The sequence below is a fragment of the Apodemus sylvaticus genome (assembly GCF_947179515.1).
Source record: "Apodemus sylvaticus chromosome 5 unlocalized genomic scaffold, mApoSyl1.1 SUPER_5_unloc_1, whole genome shotgun sequence".
Lineage (NCBI taxonomy): Eukaryota > Metazoa > Chordata > Mammalia > Rodentia > Muridae > Apodemus > Apodemus sylvaticus.
Window position 1 is genome coordinate 90,981 of NW_026262993.1, and position 27,613 is coordinate 118,593.

The window sequence follows — 27,613 nt, forward strand, 5'->3', positions numbered from 1 at the left end:
TGAACAGATATTTCCCTCACTTCCATACTCCTAAGGAAGAAGGTTGACAGCCACCCTTTCCCCTAGTGAAGCCTGCCACCCTTTCCCCTTGTGAAGCCTGACACCCCTACTTTATTGTGCCATTTCTTTTCAGACACAAAGTTAAGGAGGAACAAATTTGGTTCAATATAAAGAATAGGAAAAAGTAAAGCTAATAATAATTTCAATTTTAAATTTTAAATAATAATTTCAATTTTAAATTTTAATTTCCACTTTTTTGTTTGCTTTATAATTGTATAGTTATCTATGTTTATACAATTTGATGAGAGGACAGTAGAATATTTGTTTCCCTTAACACATATAAACCCAAACATAATGAGTACACAGGCACATCTATGTGCACTCTGTGGAGAAAAGAAGAAATGACATTTAAAAGTACTTCTTAAGATCAAGAGCTGCTTGGTTGATAATGTTGTTCATTTGAAATGTAAATAAGTAAAATAACCAAAAAAGATCATAAAATAAAAAATGATAAATAAAAGATCAAGATCTGAATTATCTTTTCGGTTTTGTTTGGTTGTTACAGGTGTTTTTGTTTGTGCTTTGTATCGTTTTGTTTTTGAGACAGGGTTTTTTCCACATAGCTCTGACTGTCCTGGAACTTACTATGTAGCTCAGCCTGGCCTCAACTCGAACTCACAGAGATCTGCCTGCCTCTATGAATTATCTTCCTTAATGTAAAGATACTCATTGTTACAATTAAGATTCACCTAATAGTTACACCTAAATCTTTGCTTGCCAACTGATTTCCAATTTCTTTCTTTCCATTTCGATCTCTGTAAGAGATGGACAACTGTGTCTCGATTGCCAATGTTCCCAAACAGTAACATCTGGTAATCATGGGTCCTCATGTTTAAATTTTAAGGAACCAGGAAAATTTTTCTTATTTAGCAATTGTTTTTCTTGTTTCAGTTTATTCGGTGACTGAGCTGTAAGTAGCAGACTGACATGTATGTAGCAGTCTTTAATTCAGGTTAAAAGGATGACGCATGGCAGGGGGTACATGGGGGTACATGGTGGTTCAGATTTTAATCCCAGCCCTTGGGAGGCAGAGGCAGGCAGACCTCTGTGAATCCCAGGCCACTTTGATCTCTATAGTGAGTTTCAAAGCAGATAGGAGTGAGATCCTATCCTCAAAAAGATATATGATTCATGCACGCCAACAACTAAATGTAACCAAGTGTCATATGTAAACGATCTAAACTACACAGTCTATACTCTTTCTATTAAAATCTTTATGGTAAGAATTTAGGTTTAGAGTCCATGAATTAGCTAATTTAAAATTAGCTTAAAGGGTCTTTATGAAAAGGAGAAGAAAAATCTAAATTCATGTTATCATCTTTGATTGGCATCTCAATCCTTCTCCTCCAAGAGTCTGTGTTAGAATTCACTTGTTCCTTCATATTTATAATATTCATATATAACTATATATAAATGCCAGATGGCTTTGACAACCTAGTTGGACATTTCAACATATAGTAGCTTCAGCCAAAACAGCCCAAAGATTCTGAGGAATAAGACCATTGTTCAATTTTTAAGTAAGAGTACCCATACCTTCATTTATAGTCAGCTTTCTGCCAAACCATTATAGACATACTAAATACTCAGATGTGAACTCACAGGAACACCAATCACATCAGTGCACGAGACATATATAACAGCTGCTATGCACTGAGAGAAGAAAATGGTGACCAATACTGACAGAGAAAACCTTATGCAGTAAAAATATCTTTATGTGACCAGAAAAGGAACACAAGCCCCTTAAACAAGGTTCGAGCTACTTCAGAGAGTGACATTAACATTCCCCTTAGGAAAATATTACCTAAACGCTTTACTGAAAAGGAGAAAATGCTCCAATTGGCACTTGTCTAACTTGCCTGAGATGCTGTGTCTGACACCCTAGTCAGGGCTGAGCGCCGGAATGCACTTCCAGGAAATGTTAAAAGGCTATAATCCATGGATGCAAAAGATCAGAAAATGGACAGATGTGGTTAGGTACAGTAGATCAGGTAGCTTACAAAATGCTAAGGAAATGAGAATCCCTTGGAATCAAGATTCACATTTCAAAAAAGCATCTTCAGTCAGTACAAATCTTATGCCTACAAAAGATCAAACATTTTCCTATTTTGTTTTGATCTAAAAAGTAAAAAAGTGACTTTAATTTTTTTGTGTGTACAAGCAGTGACAAAAGCTGTCTTACTATCACAAGCTTCAGTTGATGTCCTGTGAGAAAAATCTTCTGAAAGAATCAGTGGTATCTTTCCTTAAATGACTATGAGGATAAAAATAAAAAGCAAAAGCAAAAGACAAAAATCCAACAGGCTGGGGCATGGAAGTGCACTGGGGAATTACTTTCATATGACCACGAAAGTTGTGGGATTGTAAAGATAATATTAATGCTTTTATTTACTTCCTTCTAAAAACTGTAGCCTGAGATGCTGGCAGCTCTAGTAAAAATGTCACAGTAATAGTTTAAATTACTGTCAAGAAGGAAGATTGAGATTCACTTCTGCACAAGAAAACCCTGTTACAAGGCTCAATACACACAAACACACACAAACACACACATACATACATACATACAAACACATATACAAGTACTCACAAACACACACACATACATACATAAATACACACAAACGCACACATACATGCACAAACACATGCACACATACTAACAAACACATATACAAGAACATACACACATATACATACATGCATACATACACAAACATACACAAGCCCTTACAAACTACTTAGACACAAAAACATGCTTACACACAAAATCATGCATATGCCCACACAAACATACATTTAAGTGAAAAACATTGATGCAAAGAAAATTTGTATGATTTCTGGATTGTTTTTCAAATTAAAAAAACTTAAATAGGAGAGTGGGGGCCTTTGGTGTAGGGCCTCGGCTGGACGCAAGCAGGCAGGAAGCTTTTCACACACAACTGCACTGTCTGTCCATCAGCTGATGTCCTGGTTATGATCATCTTAGGGAAACTCATTAGTCTGCATGTGTATGTGTGTGTCTGTGTGTGTACAGAGCCATATTGGGGCAGTCTTGCACTTGGTCAGAGTTTGACTTTGGTCAAGGTTAACTTCTCCCAGTTAGCCAGGATCCTGCTCCACCTAGGGTGGAGCGCTCGTAGTAAAGGTTAAGTTCATTGTTCCTCCAGGTATAGGGATTCCTGAATTAAGCAAGTGACCCACCCAGCTTCCGGAGCAGTCAAGACGAAGACCTCCAAGAGAAGCTAGACAACTTCCACCGGAACTCAGCCTGGAGTCTGGGGGGAAGGATTTGCCCAAACTGTTAAAAGGTCCGGCGCCATTAAAGTTTACGGCTTTGATCAGTGAACATTGACTTGGCCGCACGTTCTTTTCGCCCCTCTTCCCTATGGCCCCAAAATTCTCTCAACAGGTAACCCGGTTTACATGTGGCTGCGGGCGGCTACATGTGTGTGTGTGTGTCTGTGTGTGTGTTACATATGTGTTACATTTCAATTCTCAAAGATTACTACCCTAACACATCCATTTTAAAAATAGTGACAATTAGAATAAATCTTCCCTAGAACTATGTGTAAAAAATGAAAAGGGGAAAAAGGGGATGAAATAAAAGAAGACACTTTATCACAATCAAAATCATTCGAATTATTGCCACAAAATTCTATTTCATTCAGTATCTTCAGAGGTTAAAAACTGTTGAGAAGCAAGTAAACACATTCATTTCCTAGCGTGCACAGGAGTGTGAAAGACAGTAAGAGGGTGGAACAAAGAATAATTATGTGGGAACAAACCTCAATAGGACAGTCAGAGAATGTGAGCATATTTAAGTGACTTAAATAAGAAAGAACAACATACCTCAAGTTGAGATGGATCAACTCCACAGCATGGGACTTTAAAATGTGCTTGCCAGTCCTGGTCACCAAGCCTGCCTTCCGATTTGTAACTGAGGCAATTTGGAGGCGGGGAGGGCACAAAATGTGCCTGTTGAGAGATTAGAAGAGGAAATTTTATATAGTCTGCAGGCAGTATTTTACAGAAATCCTGGTTGCATCAAGATACTTTATCTTAAAAACTACAGATATAATATACTCCTCTGACCACTCAAACACTTGTAAAAAGAGTTAATTACTAAGGTGTATAGCAACCAACAGCTAAATATATGAACCATAAGAAAACAACAATGAGGAATAACAGAATAGCTCACTGAGGGGTGACAGGACAGGGGAGCCACTCAGGGCTTCTTGAGTGCAAGCCTGTGTGCTAAGAAGCCAAACCAGCAATGCACTTAAGATTCTTTCTTTAAGGAGGAACTGGACAGTCATGTGGGTATCTGACACCGGGGCTGCCAAACACAAGTTCTACCACTGAGCCACACTCCAGTCAATACCCCAACTTACTCCATTTTCTTCTACTAATCATCAAGAAAATCATTATAAAACTTTTTACTCACTGTGGAAGAACTATTTATCAAGCTTCACATACCAAGTACAGGAAGTTGTGGGGACACCAAAATAAGACATGATCCCTGCTCACAGGTTTATAATCTACTACAGAATAAAAGCCATGCGCTAAAACGACCTAACATAAATAGAGATAGTGTTAAGGCAAGCACAGTAGATCCTTATGATTTAGGGAAGGATGCCTTCCCACTGATATGTGAAAGAAGCATCTAAGCAAAGGCTGCCTTTGTTCTAGGCCCTGAGAAACCACCAATATTCCTCTAGAGAAGTGATCTAGTTTCACTAGGGCGCAGGGAGGATGATGGATAAAGCAGTAATAAATGGGAAGATGCGTGGGTAATGGAACTATGGGTAAGAGTCCCACAGTCCACTCAGTTGCTATTCTGTTATCCACAAAGTCATCAACCAACTCTACAAAAAGACAACCTCAACACAGGGCAAATATTAATATTTTTAAAGAAAGTACATCTATGACAACACATTAAAACATAACTAAAAGGAAGCTAAGAGATCAATCAGGGAACTATTATAATAAACAGGTAAAATAAGCAGATAAGACTGATGAAAAAAAAAGCAAAACACAAAAGACACCGTGGGAATGAAATTAAAGCCCTAGGAATGACAGACAGGACATGTGTAAGGACATGGGACAGATAGCTCACTGGTTAAGAGCACGCTGCTCTTGTGGAGAGCCCAAGTTAGTTTTCATGTTGGGTGGCTCACATCTGCCTGTAATCTTGTTAATTCCAACTCCAGGTGATCCAATGTCCTCTTCCAGCCTCTGTAGGCACTTGAATGTATGTGCACACACAAGCCCCCCTCCCAAGATGCAGACACATACACACGATTAAACATGTGGATCACAAGAGCCAGTGTGACACTAGGGATCTGGCTGGCAGCACTTTCTAGAGAAAGCAGAATACAGTTTAGCTCAGTCTGAGGAGCAAAGGAATGTGTAATTTGGGGCAGGAACAGTAAAATAACCTTGGGGCTTGAAAAGCTAGCAGGGTTTAAAGAAGTGTCCCTAGGAACAGACAGCTTGTTTTCCACTATGGGAGGTTTAAAAAGAAAAATCTAGAGTGAGTGAAGGGTACCAAGACAGTTAAGAGGATATTGAAGATCTAAGCCAGAGGGAAAATGATATAAAGGGTCCTAGGAGAGAATGTGGTAAGAACACAAATGAAAAGGTTCTCTGAAGAGAGGAAAAAAATCCCTCAGACACAAAGGAATGATATAGAAATTTTTCCCTGGTAAGAAATTCAGGCATTAAGGCCAGGCAGTGATGAATACCCCTTTAACCCCAGCACTCAGGAGGCAGAGGCAAGTAGATCTCTGAATTTGAAGCTAGCCTGGTCTACAGAGTGAGTTCTAGACAGCCATGGCTACCCAGAGAAACCCTGTCTCAACCCAACAAAAACAAAGAAATTCAGGAATTGATGTGTGTGTGTGTGTGTGTGTGTGTGTGTGTGTAAATAGGACCTACTCAGTCTACTCAGTTGCTTGCATATACATGCTTTGAGGACCAGACACTTGGCATTGAATAACCAATGAGAGGGCATCTTCCATAGGGAAGACAACCTCTCTCAGCATCCCTTAGTTGCCTGTAGTTCTTATCTGAGGTTGGGGTCCCACGGGATTTCCCTCTTCCACTTTTCCCCCCTCATTGTCCTTGTTCAGGCCCTGCCATATTGTAACAATTAAAGAAGATGAGGCCAGAAACTTGAGAAGGAGCAAGGGTGGGCCATGGAAGTTGTTAGAGGAAGGAAAGGGAATGGAGAGAAATGATGTAATTATATTTTACTTAAAACAATAATAAATACACTTAATGTTTTTAAAAAGAAACACAGATATTACAACTCCAGTTAAGAGCACAAACTAGAGAACAACTGGAGAAGAGAAAAGGAACAGTCTACTTAAAAAGGCACAATGAAGGTCAGAATCCATGAGTGGTGATCAGAAGACAGGTCAACTGCAGAGAGGGCTGCCCCTGAAAGTACTTAGGAAGTCTCCTCCCAGTCAAGACAATGTTGGCTTTAAGACAACGCATTGGGCTTAGTAGTTAAGAACATGTACAATTTTTTTTTACATGGGATCCAAGTTTAGTTCCCAGTACCTACCTGAGATGGCTCACACCTGCTGTAACTATAGCTCCAGGGGATTTGATAATCAGGTGCATACATACATACATACATACATACATACGTATGTACATAGGTGCATTCGTTTTTTCTCTCTCTCTCTAAGATTTATTTATCTTTTAAAATTTAAAGAACTTTTTTTAAAGGCAGTGTAGTTAGGAGTTGGAAATACTGACACTGAAATCTGAAATACTGAAAACCAATAAAGGGTTCTGAATGCAGACAGTAATGCCTTGCTCCAGAACATATAGCCCAGGAAAGAAACAGAACTTTGGGAACTATAGTGATCACATACATTCCCACACTGATGAGTTCATGTAAAAGAATTAAAAGGCCAAGAATACATTTTAGACCAAATTATTTGATCTTTATTTATTCATAAACCCAATTCTAAATATATACAGAGCATTTAAAAAAAATGGCTGCAAGTTTACTCCTGGCTAAAGAAATTCCCCAAAGCAAATAAAAACTGGAAATATTTTGAACTATATCACATATATGATTTGAATTAAGGAGAGAGGAGATGTCTAAGAATATTGCTTCATTAGCAGACATGAGACAAAGCTGAGGTGGTAAGCCCCCCATCCCTTACTGCTGACTCCTACCTCCAGGCCCATGTGATCCAAAGTCACATCAACTCTCTACCCAATTAGTGAGGATTGCATTAGGAGACCTCAGCACTTTTAGTCCAGAATCCCTCTAGAGACCAGGGAAAAGATGAGTTCCATCACATGGCCAGTATCAACAGCCACTGAACAAATATCTCAGGGACATGGACAAAGACATTTATCTGCTGTGCTGGCAGCCACTACAACCAGCCTTCCTAACAGAGTCCTTTCTGTAAGGACCGCTGTCTAAGTGACCTGTCATATAGCTTTATAAAGTAGCATTAATACTGTGGGTCAAAATGAGATTGATCTTTGAACTTCGTGGTCTCCTGTTGTCAACAGTGCATTATAAAACCAATACTAAATACTTTATAAACAGGTCTCCCTACAGTGTATTAGAGAAACAGTACATATTTCATGCTCCATAGTTAGGTAGCCACATATCCATCAAGCTAATAAATTATTTATTAGATACCCCGAAGTGCAATAAGAGTCAATAAACTAACTTCTGAATACTTGTATGCAACTATTTCAATGGAAATTGTAACCTGGATGAGAAAACATTCTCACTAACAATGGCAGATGGAAGACCCTCTCTCAAGTATACCATTAGAAGGGAGCACATACCTTGAGAGAGAGAGAGAGAGAGAGAGAGAGAGAGAGAGAGAGAGAGAAGAAATTCCTGTCTAGAAGATAATTTTTGTTACTGAACTTTAAGCGATACCCAACACCATACACATTTCTTCTGTTTGTATATACAGGCCTCTGATTCCCCCATCCTCAGGGAAATAATAATTGGTAGAAACATGTCTATCATACCTCAACTCAGATGACAGCTCCTACTAATGCTTTGCAGTTGTGATTTCAAAGAAACTATGCAATGCCTTGAGAGTGTATACAACAAGGTCTGTGATATACACGCAGTAAGGAATGCAGAAGTTATTAACCAAAGATTTAAAGGAACTTTAATTTATTTTTTCATTTCTTTTTTCCTCCCCTTGTATTTTTGGTTAAAGCTGCCAAGCCCTTAGATACATGTGATGCAGTCCCCAATGCCCAGTCCAACATCACTAGACTAGAATTAATCAGTGGTTAATTCTACCATTTCTGGAAGAGGACCTTCTGTTCTGGAATGTATTCCAGCCCTTCAAAGAAAAAATTCCTTCAGCTGGGAGTTATTTCTCAAACTATCAGAGGCGTGGACCTCTGTGTAGTATTGCGGTGCCATGGTTTCACATGCTGGCCACATTAATAGTGAAGAGCAAGCATCTGTAACCCACAGCTGTGTGTGCTCCAGCCCCAAAGCACCCGCAGGGCCGGTGCCAATGCAAACCACTCTTCCCGTCCCACATCAGAACCACACTGGTTTTCTTCAGGAGCCAGAGACTCTAGATACAGTTCTGAAAATGGGTTTTTTGGTACTTTCCACTCACGTGATGGGTATGGACTGTCAAGAAGAATACTGTCGGGGTCACTGGCTCTTTCCTTCTCCCACCCCACATCAAGTGGATAAGCTAGAAAGGGGAAAGTGAGGGGGGAGTGCAGTGGAGGACAGGCTCAATGAATAGCAGATACATGTATAAAATGTGCGTATATGCACAATGAATATATACAGTGAAAATATTTTTTTTTCAGAGAAGGAAAAACAAAAGTTATAGTGTTGAAGTATCCTAAAAAGCCCCTGGGAAACAACCTAAACAGATAAACATACAGGGTTTTCTCCCCCACAGTATTTTTATTTTTCTTCCTAATATCTTATAGTTTTATTCCTATAGGCAAGAGTTGTGAAGGTTGAAACACATTTTATGAGGGTTAGGTGAAAAAAGCAAAAATAAAGGAGGAGCATGAGAGGGATGATTTCACATTACTTTCTCAAAAGACACATCCCTGAGTCCTAGGCATCATGAAAGCGGATAGCAAAGCACAGACTGAGACTAACTTCTTTGTATTATTTTCGCTACTACAACCACTACTGCTAAGATGACTCTTCATATTAATGACTTTGGTATGTAGACAAACTATAAAAGATGCAGTCTCTGACCTCAAGTACTTATCGATGTATGTGGGGATTTACCACTCCTGCTAGATTTACTTTCTTTTTTTTTTCTTTATTTTTTTTTAATTGATATAATTTATTTACATTTCAAATGATTTCCCTTTTCTAGCCCCCCCTAGATTTACTTTCCTCTTCATACTCTAGCCCAGAGGAAGTGATCATCACTCAAGACTTGGAGCCTTTCCATGAGTGGGGCTTATAGATGGCAAGGAGAAGGGGTATTTGCCCTTGGACACAGATGGTACTAGATCCAAAGCTCAGTGAGTCTGGTTTGCTTGCAGCAAAGAGAAAGACTAAAATTTCTTTTTAAAAAATGACAATGATCTAACTGAGCTTTATTAAAAAATCATAAAGTATAAAAGTACACAGTACTCAGTATTTTATCCTATCACGCACATGTATGCACTGAACTGGTATCATACAGCTGTCTCCATATGACTCAGCAGCTTCTGCCATACAGCAGCCCATGTGCCATTTATTCACATTGCATGCCCAGCAGTCAACTGTGTATGTGGTTAGAACTCCAGCAAGGAGACGTTTTTTAAACATAGGATTGACTATCTGTAGAAGCTTTTACTTACTGACCAAATCACTTAACCCAAATTTTCTACCTCCAAATGGTAGTAGTAGAAGTAATTCATAGAATCATTGTGAAAACCAAATACTTTGGTTAGTACAAAAGGTTTACCTAGTTTCTAGACATAGATACTCAACAAATATGAATCTCTCTCTCTCTCTCTCTCTCTCTCTCTCTCTCTCTCTCTCTCTCTCTCACACACACACACACACACACACACATATGCACAGTATGTGTGTGTGTGTGTGTGTGTGTGTGTGTGTGTGTGTGTGTGTGTGTGTATAGATTTCAAACTAGATGGCTTTGGGCATTTTTGTTTGGCCTGTGTTTTAATTAATGGCCAACATATAAAGTTCACATATAAAGGGTGAGTTAGACAGAGACAAAAGGTAAGTGTTGGGAAACTAAAGGCATAGCATAAATATTCCTTTTCAAAAACTCTAAACTGGGGTGGAACAGAAGCTCCTGTCTTTTTAGCAGGCATACCTCCCCCACCAGTCTCTTCAACCATCACCTGTTTTCCTCATTTTGTTGTTTGCCTGGCTACTTGAGCCTTTCAAGTACTACATATGGAGAGTTCATTCCCACACACAAAGGAAAATGGTATTTAAACAAGGCTGGCCTTGAACTCACTGAGATCCACCTTCCTCTGCCTCCTGAGTGCTGGGATTAAAGGTGTGCACCACCATGCACAGCTCCACATGTTTTCCATTGCATTTTCTTTCAATCAATGGAAATCTTTTCTCTGAAAAATGAAGATGTGAATTCTGAACATGGGGGAAGAGCAGTGCAGAGCCTGGGTGTCTTAGCCTTTGTAATTTGAGGCATCCCACGGGGAGGTTGGGGGTGACTAATTTAATATGATTGCTTTACAACCAAGGAAACTGAGGCTGAACACAAAATGAGTTGGTAACAGAACCAGGACCATTTTCTAGGCTTGGGTCTACCATATTGCTTTGACAGCAGAGTTTAAAGCAGTGGCCATATATTGAAAACTCATGGTATACCAGAGTTTCTCCTACTCACCTGACAAAACCAAATATTAAACTTTCAAGAAACTTCCCAGGCAAATTGTATTTAAACTGAGAACTTAAAATAGGTAAGATTGGAAGTCATCAACAGTTGGACAGATTCTAGCTCTTTGCATATAGCCCCATGAGCCAGACAATGAACTTTTCCAAGCACAAGCCCTGGTAGATACTCTGACTCGTGGCTAACTCCAGCACTGGGCATTCTATATACGGTACATAGAAAAAACAGTGTTTCCATGCCCTGCTTTCCAGAGATTGAAAAGCCAAGCCATATCCTAAGAGTTAAGGAAGAAAGCAAATATGTCCATTGGCTAAGATCACTCACTCTATAAGGCATAGTGACAAGTTACATAAAGATGGAATTGGTCAAAAATCCAGCAACTAGAATTCTTACCTTAATCATTATAGACATTTATTGCATTCAGTGTTTACCTGCTGTATGCCAGATACTGTGAAAAGGATCAAAATTCCCCTACATACATTCCATTTTTCTTTTCATAAGCCTTATTATAAAAATGCAAATAAATAAAAACACGACATACCAGACCCAAAGCCTATGTAAGGTAATGAACTTATGTTCTGTTAGAACTGCAACTCAAAGTAGAATCTAGGATTTTTCATATTAAATTTTACTCTTTAAGTATTGAATATATTTTATGTATTCCTCTAATAAAAAAAAGCCCAAACTCTATGACAACATTTCAATCAGAAAAAACTACTCTGTTCCCTTAACTTATCAATGACCTGAAATCAATCACCACATCATTCCCTTGTGCTTAGCTTTTCTTCATGTCACAGGGTATCCACAAGTACATTTGTCAACATCTACACATACGTTAGTGACTTGATTCTGCATGAGAGAAAAGATGTGATTCATTTGTTTTTGAGGTCATGTGACCTTGCTTAATAATGTAGATTCTAAGTCCTATATATATTCTAATTTCTCTATTATATATATGTATATAATCTATATCAGTGTGTGTGTGTGTGTGTGTGTGTATTAGAGTAGATTAGTATCCATCCACTTGACCTGAGCCAGCAGGAACAGGGGTCCTTAATGACAAGGTGTTGAGTGAAAGACCAGGGATAACAAATAAAGAAGATGAGAACAACGATGACAAAGGCTATAGTTAGGACCAGGAGCTCTTCTATAAGCCTATGATGCAGTCCAAGCAAGTTTACTAAGAAGTACAGTATTTGAGATACTATTTGTAGCCAAAGTCTGATCATGTTGACAGAGAGAACAAGAGATACCTCATATGTATGTGTGTGTGTGTGTGTGTGTGTGTGTGTGTGTATGTGTATGATTCCCATTTGTATCAAATACATTTCATTTTGTTTTTCATAAGCCCCATGAGGTAGGTACTAATGAGGTAGGTACTAATATCAATGTGTCTCCCTTATCAATGAGGAAACTAGCAGGATGAAATCACTTGGCCAAATCTTGTTGAGGTGAAAATTTAAGACTGAGTGGGTCTACTTTCAAAGCATGTACTCACCTCAACTGGCTGTGTTGTTTCATTTTTACCATTTCCTTGAAAATTGTCAAATACTATCTTGATTCCTTAAGAAGTAAAAGTATTTGTCAATTGTTTTTCAATCTGAACACCACTTAACATGAATCTCTTTAGGGCTTGGGGAAATTATTTCCCAGAAGAGTTTAAACCAAAAGAAATCTGGGAATACACCATTTTTAAAATTTCAATAATCTACCAAGTTTATCCTTTTTGTAGTCAGCTTGTTTTATGTACAATAATTACATATTGTACAACTAACATGTACATTTTCGTGCTTTTAGAATTTGTTTTAATTTATTATGATATTTCTATGGAATATTATGTAGCTGTTAAAAAGAAAGAGAAAAATGTCTATAAACATAGTGCCAACGCTCTGCTGTATTTAATTTGCGAAATTATTTTGAGGTAGAAAAAAATTAGGCCACAAATACAAATACTGATACTTAAAATTTTCTGTAAACAAGTTTTTGAGTTATCCTACATGATCTTTTTAAAATCATCTCCAAGCAAATTTCTTGGATCTCCAAGAAAGTTATCCTACATGATCTTTTTAAAATCATCTCCAAGCAAATTTCTTGGATCTCCAAGAAAATCACAAAAGGTGCAGAAAATCCTCACTGTCTGTGGCATTACTGTCTAAAGTATAAAATAAAAAGAGAGTACAAAGGAGAGAAGAGCCCAATACTGTGGCCTGGACACACAGATGACCAAACAGAGTTACAGGGTTTATAGGTCCAAATAAGCTAAGCAACTTCGTTTCTTCTCTGGAGGAGGCTGGAAACAGTGCCCATGTCTTCAGAGTTATACCATTTTAAACAAAGTCCCCTCACTTCCTGACTTCCGGGTTAGTCAGGCAGGCATGTACAAACCCTAAGTGGAAAGAGAAGGTGTAAATACTTGCTCTCTTAAAGTCCCCAAATCAGTGCAAGTGTTGCTAGCTGCAGTGTGAATGCAGCAGAAATAATTTGGTCCTGAGAGGACTTGTGACAGCACTCTAAACAGGAAGGCATCATGAGGAAGTACACAGGAGCACTGCACCTTGGACAGAGAGATGCAATGAATTAATAAGAGGTGAGATTATATAGGTCAACTGCACAGGCCTTGAGACTGGAGAACCATGCTCTTCAACCAGTCAATGCAAGCTTTGTGGTTTTCTAGGAACAATGGGCAGTGAATATAAGAAGAGAGAGAGAGAGAGAGATCGAAACAGTAAGTATTCGGTTGGCAGGGGTTGGGGTGAGGGTTGTATGTCCACATTCCCACAGAATACAAGGTACAAGAACAAAAGAGCTTGCTGTTTTTCTGTATGCTACAAGTATATAAACACTTGGAAATACAGTATATTTAAACAGAAAAGGGAAAGCCCATGACATGGTAGCACCTGAGGCCCCTCCACCTGCAATTAGATGAAATAAATTAGCAATTTACAAGTACTTCCATTTTAAAAAGATCATGTAGGATAACTCAAAAACTTGTTTACAGAAAATTTTAAGTATCAGTATTTGTATTTGTGGCCCAATTTTTTTCTACCTCAAAATAATTTCGCAAATTAAATATAGCAGAGCATTGGCACTATGTTTATAGACATTTTCTACCTTATAATCCCAACTGGAAGCTCACCCCAAAACAACAGCACCTATGGCTTTGCTATAAACTACAGAGACACTACGCCCAGTGTTTACATCTCTATAGGGGATCACCTGTCCATGCTCTTTAGGAAGGAGCCTCTTTCCAGAACTCGCAGTAAACTACTAAACCAGGAGGCCAGTGTATATGCTCTCTCGCACAAGCACTTAAATCTTTGTGATTTTCCACACTCAAGAGCCTTCCTCTCAGGCCCCAAACTCAGTGTGTGTGAATCAGACCTTTGTAACTGTTCTCATATAACTGTTCCCTGCCCATTTCAGAGTTTTGTTAACAAACAATTAAACCTCCTACTCGTCTGGGCTTAAAAGCAAATTCAAGTGTTTAACTTCTATAGCCTTACCACATTTGGCAAACTGCCCAGTATTCAAAGGTATTTAAGAAATTTGGATGAAGGAATGAACACTAGATGAGGAGAGGGGCTAAGCCCAGGGTGTGCTTATCCAGGCTGCTCCCTCAACAGCACTGGAAGCCTTTGCTGACTGAGCACCTTGCCTTGTTTTGTTTGTTCCCTCAGCTCCTCAGCCTGTCAGAGCATTCATCATTAGCCAGTAAAGACTCACTTGTAAGATGAGGCATCTTCATTACTGAATTTTGTCGTTTCTTTTAAAGTTTCTAGTTAGAATCATATTTTAAAGGTTTTCAGATCAAAACAAAAGGAAAATAAAATAAAGAACTGACAAAGTCCAAGCTAAGGCCAGATTCATGAAGACGTGCTTCTAAATGTCCTTTCCTAAATATTTAACCAACTGTAGGTAAACTGCCTAGGGTACCATGAACACTTGATGCTGGCTGAGACAATGTAAAAGAAAGTCCTCCATCTTCCTCCATGATCTCTTCAACATGACATTCTAAATGCTTTTAAGGAAAGCAAGTGCTACCTCTAAGAAACCACAAATTAAAACCTTCAAGAAGAGCCTCTCTCCTGGCTGGGGATATATCTCAGAAGAAAGTGCTTGCTCAGAATACATACATACAAACATACATACATACATACATACCCTCTCTATATGCCCAAAGAAGTGCAGCCTCTGTTCCCTCTCATAACACTTCTTTATCCCTTATACTATGGATTCATCAATTACTCTTAGTCACAACTCATAAAAAGATGTAAATGTTTTTCTGGTATATAAGCTCCTTCATGGTATATTTTCCTAAGCAAATTGTTTTGTACATATTTTCAATTATTATTAAAAATGTTTGCCAGTGTGGGTGGATATGGATTGTACCTCGAACATGCATGATCAGCCCTCTACCACTAAGCTGTCTAACGTTATTCTCCTTTTAATATGATAGTGTAAAGATTCTACTTAACATACAGAATTCCCATCTGAAGGCAAAAATCAACTGCCGTGCAATGTTTTTAAGAACACTTTTAAAAATTATGCCTTAAAAAAGAAATGAATATGACAAGGACATATGCTCCACTATGTTCATAGCAGTCTTATTTATTATAGCCAGAAGCTGGAAAGAACCCAGATGTCCTTCAACAGGAGAATGGATACAGAAAATGTGGTATATTTACACAATGGAATACTACTCAGCTATTAAAAACAATGACTTCATGAAATTCTTAGGCAAATGGATGAAACTAGAAAATATCATCTTGAGTGAGGTAACCCAATCACAAAAGAACACACATGGTATGTACTCACTGATATGTGGATATTAACCCAAAAGCTTGGAACACCCAGGAAACAATTCACAGACCACATGAAGCTCAAGAAGAAGGAAGACCAAAGTGTGAGTTCTTTGATCCTTTTTAGAAGGGGGAACAAAATACTCAGAAAATACTGAGAAAAGGTATGGAGCAAAGACTGAAGGAAAGGTCATCCAGAAACTGCCCCACCTGGGGATTCATCCCATATACAGTCACTATTGTGGATGCCAAGAAGTATATGCTGACAGGAGCCTGATATAGTTTTCTCCTGAGAGGCTCTGTCAGAGCCTGAGAAATAGAGGCGGATGCTTGCAGGCAACCATTGGACTGAGCACGGGGTCCCCAATGGAGGAGCTAGAGAAAGGACTGAAGCAGTTGAAGAGGTTTGCAACTCCATAGAAAGAACAACAATATCAACCAACCAGAGCTCCCAGGGTCTAAACCACCAACCAAAGAGTATACATGGAGGGACCCAAGGCTCCAGTCACATATGTAGCAGAGGATGGCCTTTGTGAGGCATCAATGGAAGAAGAGGCCTTGGTTCTATGAAGGCTCGATGCCCCAGTGTAGGGGAATTTGAGGGCAGGGAGGCAGAAGTGTGTGTGTGTGTGTGTGTGTGTGTGTGTGTGTGTGTGTGTGGCATACACTCAAACAATCAGGAGCGGGTGAAATTTTCTGGATTTTCTAGCTGGGGGGAGGGAATTGGGAAGATTGAAATGTAAATAAATAAAATATCCAATAAAAATTATATGAGAACAAACAAACAAAAAAAGAAACGAATTTAGAAGTCATAGTTCCCCTGCTACCTGTAGTCCAAATGAAGCTGTGTGACAAAGGGTTACCTTCAGGTGGGAAGCTGTTTGGGATGCCTTTGTTTCTTTCTTGAATTCATTCTGATTTACTAGTGCCCAGCATGATAAAGAAATATACACCAGTAGAATAAATGTTGAGTCTGGAATACTTTTAATGTTTTCACTTCCCTCTTGAACCAAAACCTCCATCTTTAAGTATAATTAATTGGTGACTGAAACTTTAAGGAACATTAAGAGAGTCATTACCATATCAAAACATTTGAACAATGCCATCAGTGTGTTTTCGGGCCAGCCAATTAATCAAAAGAGGTTTCATGAGGTTGTACATAAAACTTAGTGTTTTAATCTTAGAACTAAAATTCTCATGCACTCTTGGAAATCAAGTATTTAGATTGTATTTAGATTCTGATTCTGTGCTGACAACAACAAAAGACATGGTGTTAAGTAAACGCAGCCTTAAAAAGAAAAAAAAATAAAACACAACTTGGCGTTTGTATATAACAAAGTAACAGAAAAAGTGTGAGTTGCCCAATGAACCAAAACACAATGCAGCCTTCATGGCTACAGCCAGTGAGCTCTGAGCAAAGGAAGGGGATTCCACAACCTCCTAAAAATGCTCTCAGTTAGATCCTGGATGAGCACTTTAGTAGTGATTAAAACTTATGATACTGCAGAGAGCCTTATGTCAAGATGTTTCCACGTTCCTTAATGTCGTGTGAACATCCCAGGTCAAATACAACATGACACTAATAGTCTGAAAGAAAAGAGGATAAGCCAGAAACTATTTTAACAGACTTAACAGGGTCCTCTTTGCAGTGGTTGTGGGAGAGACATGGCAGAGGCTGAACATTAACAATGTGATTAAAATCAAAAAGATTTTAAAGTATATTTTTTTAAATCCTGAAATGCATGTCCTGGTAAATTTCTATATAAATTTGATTTACAAATTCTACCGAAAGAGTGACACAGCTGGCAGAATAAATAACTACAATAAATCATTATTAAATAACTGTAAATCTTTGTAATGACATAATGCCTAACATAAAAAAAAAAAGTATGCAGCAATGAACCTTCAGTAGAAGAAAAGTACTCTTCACACAGGAAAGCAAATTACAAAACTTACCATGCCCATATCACAATATGATTCAATGACTAAACAGGGAAATACAATTCACATAAATTGTACTGAAGCCTACAGCAGAGCTGAGCTTACTATCCTATCAAAACAGTGTATGGCAAGGGGTAACACGCTCTGGCGGCTCCCACTGACGATCACACGCACAGCAGCTAAGTCTTACAGGTACAGCTGCATCCAATATTTTGTTAGACAATAAAAACATATTCCAGGTATCAATCAACAAGCGCTGTTTGTCCTTTCTCCCGAAGTTTCATAAATATTCTGTAGCAATAATTTATCAGCCTGCCACACTCTCTTCCCTCCATACGCAGCTCCACCCTACTTCAAAATAAACTTTTTCAAAAGACGTAGAGTTACATTCTTTTTGATGCAGAGCAGATGGGTAGCTACAGTAGTAACACATTACTTTAGATACCGCTTCAGGTAAATCACTCCAAACATCTCTGCATTATTGAGCTTTCTGAAGCTTTTCTTTGTCAATGTTCAGAGGCTTGGTACCCTGTGGCAACCAACAGGGTTCATGGCTCTAGCCAGCAAGATGAACTCCAGCAGATGACAGGCCTCAGAGTTCCTGCTCTCAACCTATGATTGCGGTCTCTGCCTCTCAGGAAGGGTAAATTATTAACCAACACTTTCATGGGAGAACTGTCTAAGACAAACCCATTAAAACTGTGAGACCACCAAATATTTCACACCATCAGTTGGTAAAGTCTCTGTCCAGGTCACCATTGCTTTCTCTTGATTGTATTTATACTTCAGTTCCCCAACACTAGTCTTCATAAAATAGAAAGGGATTCCTGAAGGCTACCTCTTCCTACTTTTCTATTTGTCAGACCCGGTCAGCAAAAGCATTTCTTCATAGGAAGCCAACCCCCTGCTTCTTTGAATCCTTTTAGATTTACCAGAACAGGAGGCTGATTTAAGCAGGTGGCTCCAGGACAAAAGATACACAAACTGATCTATGTAATACAGTAGATGGCAGACAGTCCTAATTTTAAACTAGATCAAAAACATTTTGCAAATGAGAATTTTTCCCACCTATATGTCCTTTTTCAATTTGTTGCAGCAACTAAGATAGTCATGAAGTGAGTCTACTCTAGACACACACCTGGAGCTCCAACTCGGTATTTCTTCCCAATAAGACACTTCCCTCTTCACCGTCACTTCCGAGCCACACAAAACCATTCTCTGTGCATCCCCCACTCTCCTGGGAGAGAAAAGCATCTTTGCTATGGTTTCAAATCCAACACATTCCAGATCAAATAAATAAGCCAGTAAACGGATACCTAACTGTGCCGGGGGGATAAACACCTACAAGTTATGTGTGGAAACAAATGAAAATATTTCCAAATAAGCAAAAGTTCAAAGGAGGGCAGCAAGACAGAAGGAACGAGAGGATTCCAGGTCTCAAGGGAGGCGCAGGAGCAGGAGAACAGTCAGCACACCCAAGAGACTCAGAGAAGGTACAACTCTGTGAGTAGCATAGGCCAAGGGGAGGAACCCCTAAGCACACACACTACTGCGGAAGGCACAGATCTGGATTACAAGTGTTGGCAACCTAAATGTTCTACCACAGTGTTCAGGAAAAGCACTAAAAGATAAAAATAATAGCCACTGCTAGGACTATGCCTCCTGGATCAACCACTTAAGAATGATTTACTTGTGTTAAATCTATGATTACACAGCAGAAGAAATGACCCCCTTTCTCCTCTCACTTTCTGTGTCCCTACATACCAGCCTATCCAGCTACCAACATCCAGTTGAGGGCCACAAAGCCCTATCATCAGCCTACATAGGAATGGCCCCCAAAGACTCTGTGTTTAAATGATTGGGCCATAGGGAGTTATTGGCACTATTATGGAGCGTGGCTTTGTTCAGAGTAGGTGTGGCCTTGTTGAAGGAAGTGTGTTACTGAGTAGTAGGCTTTGAGGTCTCCTGTGCTCTAGCTATGTCGGGCATGATACACAGTCTCCTGCTGCCTGCCTTGGGATCAAAATGTAGACCTCTCAGCTCCTTCTCCAGCACCATTCCTGCCTGGCCTGCAATCTGCTGTGTTAGCCACCATGACCATAATGGACTAAACCTCTGAAACTGTAAGCCAGCCTCAATTAAATATTTTCTGTTAGAAAAGTTGTCATGGCATCTCTTCATAGCATTAAAACCCTAATGAGACAATCGATTTCTACACAACAGATGAATTTTCTAGTGTAAATCCATCTCCAAGGCTCTGTGCAACAGCAACTTCAAACCTGACTTCTCAACTCTGCCCACCTTAGCAAGTGATGTCATCCACCACTCTGAACTCGGAAATGACTTTTTCCTTTTATACACACCACCCTCTCCTTCCTCAATTTTGTAAAACAAGTGTTTCCTTGGAGACATAGTGTATCTGAGTCTTTTCTCTAACTTTTGGAACAGAGGTAAATCTCTCTAAGGATTGAACCCAGTCTCTAGATTTACAGTATAATGATAACACCAGTATAGAGATGGTAAGATTTGTTACTTAGCAAATCAACTCAACATATGTATAAATGATTGTCTTGGATCCAAATATCCTCATGGAGATTTAAGAGAGACTATCCCAAAGGGGAAACACTTTATCAATTTTAATTTTATTATTTTCACCTACTTTTCCCTAACTTTTCAGCGGTTTTGAGCTACCTTACAAGTGCATACCTTTCAATACCTACTCAGTAATGTGTGTCCTTTCTTGATGAGAATGTGTTTGTTGTTTTTGTAGCTGGCAGAATGATTGCATTTCCCAGAAGCCTTGTTGTTCTTCTAATACTTTTCTTATGCAATCAATCTCTAGAGCCTTCCAGTATCTCTACCTTCACTTACTCTCTAGTCCACTAGCTACATCCCAACAAGCATGCACTTTCACAGTTAAACTAACCCCCTGCCTCAGCTTTGTGGATTTGCATTTTCTCCTTTTGAACTGATTTTTGAATTAAAGCTGAGTCTCCCAAGTCCTCTAAAAGGAACATGATTTTCAACCTCTGCCAACCTTCCCAGTTTTGATCACCTGACTCCTCTCCCAGTGACCAGTGTTTCTACTAGTCATCTCACATAGATCTCATAGAATATCTATGAAGGTGTTCTGAATTCATTCCATTCGAGTACCAAAATGAGCTGTTATCAGTCTCAATGTAAGCAAGTCTTATAAATTATCACCTATTTAGTGTTATACCAAAATAGCTTATATCTTTATAATATTTAAATTTTGATATTTGATAAATATTTAACAAATTAAAAACACAGTTAAACCCTGTCCTCTTTCTTGTTCTTTTCCTAGGTTCTTTGTTGTATTTGTCACTAAATACAACAGTGGTAAAGCTCTTTGGACCTATATCCCCAGTATTAGCGGAAAGAGACTAAATAAATACTTCTGAGTTTATCCTTCAATAGCTGGGCAGAACAGGGACAGAAACTGCTTAAAGCTCATTTTATCTTTATGTACTTACCTATTAGATATTTATTCTAATCTTAGATCTCCTGCCGTAGTAGAGTATCTTGAATCCTGTCATTTTGCAGGCTTCCTGCATTAGGTTTGATTACTAAACAGGAAGCCATTTTCATAAAGATTCCAATGCCTTACCACCCCCGCTTTCTGAAGAGCACTATGTGAAAACAGATAAACTCAGGCCCTGCAGTTTGAGTCCAGTAAGTCCTTATACAATTTCTTGATAATTGTTGAGCATGACATAATTAGAAATGCCCTCATGTGTCAAAAGGGTGGAGATGGTGCTTCTGTATGACAAAACCAGTTATGTTTGGGTATGTCTTCAAACTCATTTGTCAAAACTACATTCGTGGACAATATCAATGCAACTGTCAATGAAATCCTGCTCTTCTTAGCAATCATCACATGTTGGTTATATATTTGACACCATGACACTATTAAAATGATTTTTTCTTTGTCTTGATACTAGGGATAAACATGGACCTCAAATATGCTAGGCAAGTACGTTATCACTGAGATACATCCCTGGCCCAGCAACCTCTGATTAAAAGATAAAACCTATCTATGAAGATGTTCTTAATTCATTCAGTTCATTGGAGTACCAAAATGGGCTGTTACCAGTCCTCATGTAAGGAAGTCTTATAAATTACCACACATTTTTTTACTATACCAAATAGCTTTTATTCCTTTATCGTATTTAAACTTAATAAATATTTAACAAATTTAAAACACAGTAAGGTACATACATGGTCACCATAACAAGTTAACAAAATTCCAATGTCTTTAAACAAGAGAAACTTACATTCTGTTGGGCAGGTCTCACTGAGCCAATCTCAAAGTGTAGCATCTTCAAGAGGTGCTAATAGACAATCTGCTTCCCAGTCCTTTCCAGGTTCAATAGGCTGTCTGGATTACTTGGCTTGTGCCCCCTTGTTCTATCTTCACAGGCAGGATGCTATATCTGACCATTCTTCCTTCCAGTATTATAGCTTTCTCCCTCACCATAGCTAGAAAAACTTCATAACTCTTAACTACCCATGCAATTAAATTAGGTCTACATAAATTACCCCGGAGTACCTCCCTTATCTCATAGTCCTTAACCTTAATCACATCTCTAACATCCCTAAGGTTAAGATTTGCAGGCTCTTTTATTGTCAATGTATGTGGTGTGCATGTCTATATGAAAGTGTTCGTGTGTGTCTGTTGGTATGAAAGGTTGATGTTGGATGCTTGGTCACCTATTTCTGCAGGGTCTCTCAACTGAACCCAGAGCTCACTGGTTCACTTAGTCTAGATTATGAGCTTATTCTAGGCATCACTTGTCTCTGCTTCCCAAGCACCGAAATGACATGTGGACTGTTATCAAGTAGTCCTGACATTTATCTAGGTACAGGGGATCTATACTCATGACCTCATGCTTGAATACCAAGTACTTTTACTGCACACAGCAGCATGTGCTGGGTGCAATTTGCAGGTTCTTAATATTTGCACACAATGAGGGGCTATTGTGCTGTTGACCAAACAATCTATGTAAAATTTTCAAGTCAACATCCTCACAGTGAGAATTTACAGTATTCCTAACTATTATGGTGTGGTGTATCCACCTTGTCACAACAATTAAAAGCTTCAAATAATCAATTAATTTTATTTATAGTCACACATATATACACTTAAAAAATACCTAAAAATATATTTATCTTTCACTTGGATGGGTAAAATATTCTGTGATCAGTTTGTTTGTGTTCCACACAGTGATTCCTGAGCAGATTTGTTTTCATTTTAAAGTCATAAATTCTAGGAAACTAATTCATCTAAACTTCGTTATCATACCTAACTGCATAGTAACAATTTTCAGATTACACCAGAAAGCAGCATAGAGAAACAGTGTGCCAATTACACATTACTACTCCAACAATAGGCTATAGCTTCACACTTCAACATTATGAAGTATGATTTCAGCACTGGAACGTTAGACGTTACACAAATTGTACTTAATATTTTTGCTTTGTTATAAAAAGTTGGGTTTTTTTTTTTTAACCACAAAGAAGGCTTTACCTAAAGCCTGTTTAATCAGGGACACAAACTTACTAAGTCAATGGCATCTGAAAGGACTTTAATAGAAAGGTATTTTATTAAGGCTCATAGGACAAAAACCAATCAACCAACGAACCAACCAACCAAACAAGCCCTACAAAGTTGATTTTCTTTAATTTGTTTTTACCAAGACATTTTACCCTCCTCCAGTTGGAATGTAAGTTTCCTCACTAGCATCAGTGTGAATGAATGTTAATATTACCCACACAACACAGTGTCAACATGCATCCTCAAGGTGCGTTTTCTACCAGGCCATTTATTTACAATCCAGTCTTATTGTTTGCATAGTTTAAATCTGTGTAGGCATGCCACTGTAACACTGAAGGCTACAAGTAACATAAATTTAAAATACTTCAATTTTTAGAATCAGAAACTCATGAGTTAGGTATATTAAATTTAATTTGTAATATGAGTGTATTATTTTTTTATTCGATATGTTTTTTAATTTACATTTCAAATGATTTTCCCTTTTCTGGCCCCCCATTCCCTGAAAGTCCCATAAGCCCTTTTCCCTCCCCCTATTTTTCCATCCACCCCTTCCCACTTCCCTGTTCTGGTTTTGCCCTATACTGCTACACTGAGTCTTTCCAGAACCAGGCCACTCCTCCATTCTTCTTGTACATCACTTGATGTGTGGATAATGTTTTGGGTATTCCAATTTTCTAGGCTAATATCCACTTATTAGTGAGTGCATACTATGATTAATCTTTTGAGACTGGGTTACCTCACTTAGTATGATGTTCTCCAGCTCCATCCATTTGTCTAAGAATTTCATGAAGGACTCCATTGTATATATATACCACATTTTTTGCATCCATTCTTCCGTTGAGGGATACCTGGGTTCTTTCCAGGTTCTGGATATTATAAATAGGTCTGCTATGAACATAGTGGACCACGTATCCTTATTACCTGCTGGGGAATCCTCTGGGTATATGCCCAGGAGTGGTATAGCAGGATCTTCTGGAAATGACCTGCCCAGTTTTCTGAGGAACTGCCAGACTGACTTCCAGAGTGGTTGTACCAATTTGCAACCCCACCAGCAGTGAAAGAGTGTTCCTCTTTCTCTACATCCTTGCCAACACCTGCTGTCTCCTGAATTTTTAATCTTAGCCATTCTGACTGGTGTAAGGTGAAATCTCGGGGTTGTTTTGATTTGCATTTCCCTAATGACTAATGAAGTTGAGCATTTTTTAAGATGTTTCTCAGCCATCTGAAGTTCTTTGGGTGAAAATTCTTTGTTTAGCTCTGTACCTCATTTTTAATAGGGTTATTTGGCTTTCTGTGGTCTAACTTCTTGAGTTCTTTGTATATATTGGATATTTGCCCTCTATCTGATGTAGAGTTGGTGAAGATCTTTTCCCAATTTGTTGGTGGCCTATTTGTCCTTTTGATGGTGTCCTTTGCCTTACAGAAACTTTGTGATTATATGAGGTTCCGTTTGTCAATTCTTGATCTTAGAGCATACACTATTGGTGTTCTGTTCAGGAACTTTCCCCCTGTACCAATGTCCTCAAGGGTCTTCCCCAGTTTCTTTTCTATTAGCTTCAGTGTCTGGCTTTATGTGGAGGTCCTTGATCCATTTGGAGTTGAGCTTAGTACAAGGAGATAAGGATGGATCAATTCGCATTCTTCTGCATGCTGACCTCCAGTTGAACCAGCACCATTTGTTGAAAAGGCTATCTTTTTTCCATTGGATGTTTCCAGCTCCTTTGTCGAGGATCAAATGGCCATAGGTGTGTGGGTTCATTTCTGGATCTTCAATCCTATTCCACTGATCTGCCTGCCTGTCACTGTACCAATACCATGCAGTTTTTAACACTATTGCTCTGTAGTACTGCTTGAGGTCAGGGATACTGATTCCCCCAGAATTTCTTTTGTTGTTGAGAATAGTTTTAGCTATCCTGGGTTTTTGTTATTCTAGATGAATTTGAGAATTGTCTTTTAACTCTATGAAGGACTGAGTTGGGATTTTGATGGGTATTGCGTTGAATCTGTATATTGCTTTTGGCAAAATCGCCATTTTAACTATTATTAATCTTGCTAATCCATGAGCATGGGAGATTTTTTCATTTTCTGAGATCTTCTTCTATTTCCTTCTTCACAGTCTTGAAGTTCTTGTCATACAGATCTTTCACTTGTTTGGTCAGTCATAGCAAGGTACTTCATACTCTTTGTGGCTATTGTGAAGGGTGTCATTTCCCTAATTTATTTCTCAGCCTGCTTATCCTTTGAGTAGAGGAAGGCCACTGATTTGCTTGAGTTGATTTTATAACCGGCCACTTTGCAGAAGTTGTCTGTCAGCTGTAGGAGTTCTCTAGTAGAGTTTTTTGGGTCACTTATGTAGACTATCATATCATCTGCAAATAGTGATAGTTTGACTTCTTCCTTTCCAATTTGTTTCCCTTTGACCTCCTTATGTTGTCTAATTGCCTAAGCTAGTACCTCAAGTACAATATTAAAAATATAAGGAGAGAGGGGGCAGCCTTGTCTAATCCCTAATTTTAGTGGGATTGCTTCAAGTTTCTCTCCATTTAGTCTGATGTTGCCTACTGGTTTGCTGTATATTGCTTTTACTATGTTTAGGTATGGGCCTTGAATTCCTGTTCTTTCCAAGACTTTAAGCATGAAAGGATACTGAATTTTATCAAATTCTTTTTCAGCATCCAATGAAATGATGATGTGGCTTATTTTTATATCATGAAAAATATAAGCCACTTCTATTGGGGGAAGAAATGACATGAAAGTTACCTAAAATGACATCTTAGCAAGCTACCAAGTATTCAGCTTCCTTTAATGGCTCTCAGAACATATACTCAGTATTAGGGGGAATATAAGTAACTAAAGTGTTTAATATTATCTGCACCCACATGCTGAGTCTAAAACATGAATCTTCAAAATACCACGGTTTATGGTCTTTCAAAGCTGAACCTTAGCAGATTAAATTTTATTCCTTGGGATTATTTCCATTTAAATGGTATTGGGAAAAGGGCAGTGAACAGAAAGAGTAACAAACTCTAAGGAAGCTTTGGACCCTGAGGGCAGCAGGGAAGTTGAGAAATTAGGGGACCCCTCACTATCTACTCCTAGCTCCTCCATTCCCATAGCCCCAGCAGTCGTTGCTCCTGTTCATTCCCCTACCTACTTAAAAAACCATCCAGGCATACCACACAGGGAATGAAGGAAATATAGCACTGTCCATGAGGTCATGAATGGATTCTCAAAGAGACATGAAGTAGCTCAGAAGAGAATATGACCTTGGAAACCACACAAACTGTGTTTGAAATGTAACAAGAAATGAAGCTGCTCCCATGGAATTTGGGGAGCAGATGGCAACAGGGAAGAACAAGATGGGTGCTGCTGAAACTCTTCATAAATAAATAAATAAATAAATTCAGGTAACACTGAAGAAAAAGCTTGCCTGACTCTGATCAATACCAAATCATCACACATGAGTGTGATGTATATATACATATATGTATACACACACACACACACACACAAATATATATATATATATATATATATATATATATATATATATATATATATATAATTCTTTAGATGTAGAGGCAGCAAAGGCAGTTTGAAACTTAAGAGATTATTCTTTATTCTGAAAATGTTTTATCTATAATATCCATATTCCACTTACTTTTATAATTTCATGTAACTATATCATTCCAGCAAAATGCATTATTAATTATGTAATGTGATCTGATTTTTTCCATAAAAAATTAATTCTATAGAATTCAGCTAGCCTGGAAGTTTTCTTTTATTTAAGTTAGGAGTTTAAAAAACAAACAAATAAATCTACCAAAATTTAAAAGCAGCATATCTGTCAAAACTTTGGGATTCTAATTATTCAATAACTAGTATAAAACCCAAATAATAAATGATAGGCTAGTGTGACTTTACTAGTCCTTATCTATTTCGGGCTTGTAAATTCTTTAGTGTTTGTAATCAAATATAGATGGTTTGTGACATCCATATGACATCCATGTTTTACTGGACAAAAAGCATTTCAAAGACAGAGAGACGGGAGGGGAGGGGAGAGGAGGGGAGGGGAGTGAAGGGGAGGGGAGGGGAGAGGAAGGGAGGTGAGGAGAGGAGAGCCAGGTGTGCCTTTAATCCAGTAGAGGCAGGTATAACTCTGTGAGTTTGAGGCCAGCCTAGTCTACATAGTGAATTCCTGCACATTCAGGGCTATGTAGAGTCCCAGTTCAGACTATGATGCTCAGTTATCTTAATTACAAGATTATTAACTATAAGGACTATGTGCATTAACTATAAAGACTCTTATTTGAGAAGTTAGTGCTTTGTAGCTGGCAAATGGTATAAGCCACCAAATCAAAAGTGTTTGAGGTGGA

General features: G+C 38.5%; 1 protein-coding gene across 1 annotated transcript in view; it reads right to left on the reverse strand.

The window, feature by feature from the left end:
* Positions 1–27,613, reverse strand: part of LOC127676049 (ubiquitin-conjugating enzyme E2 pex4-like) — a 254,148-nt gene that overhangs the window by 90,867 nt on the left and 135,668 nt on the right. The window contains exon 2 of the mRNA XM_052171973.1: positions 3,907–4,032. The gene's annotated coding sequence lies outside the window, so the exon portion shown is untranslated. The remainder of the gene's footprint in view (positions 1–3,906; positions 4,033–27,613) is intronic.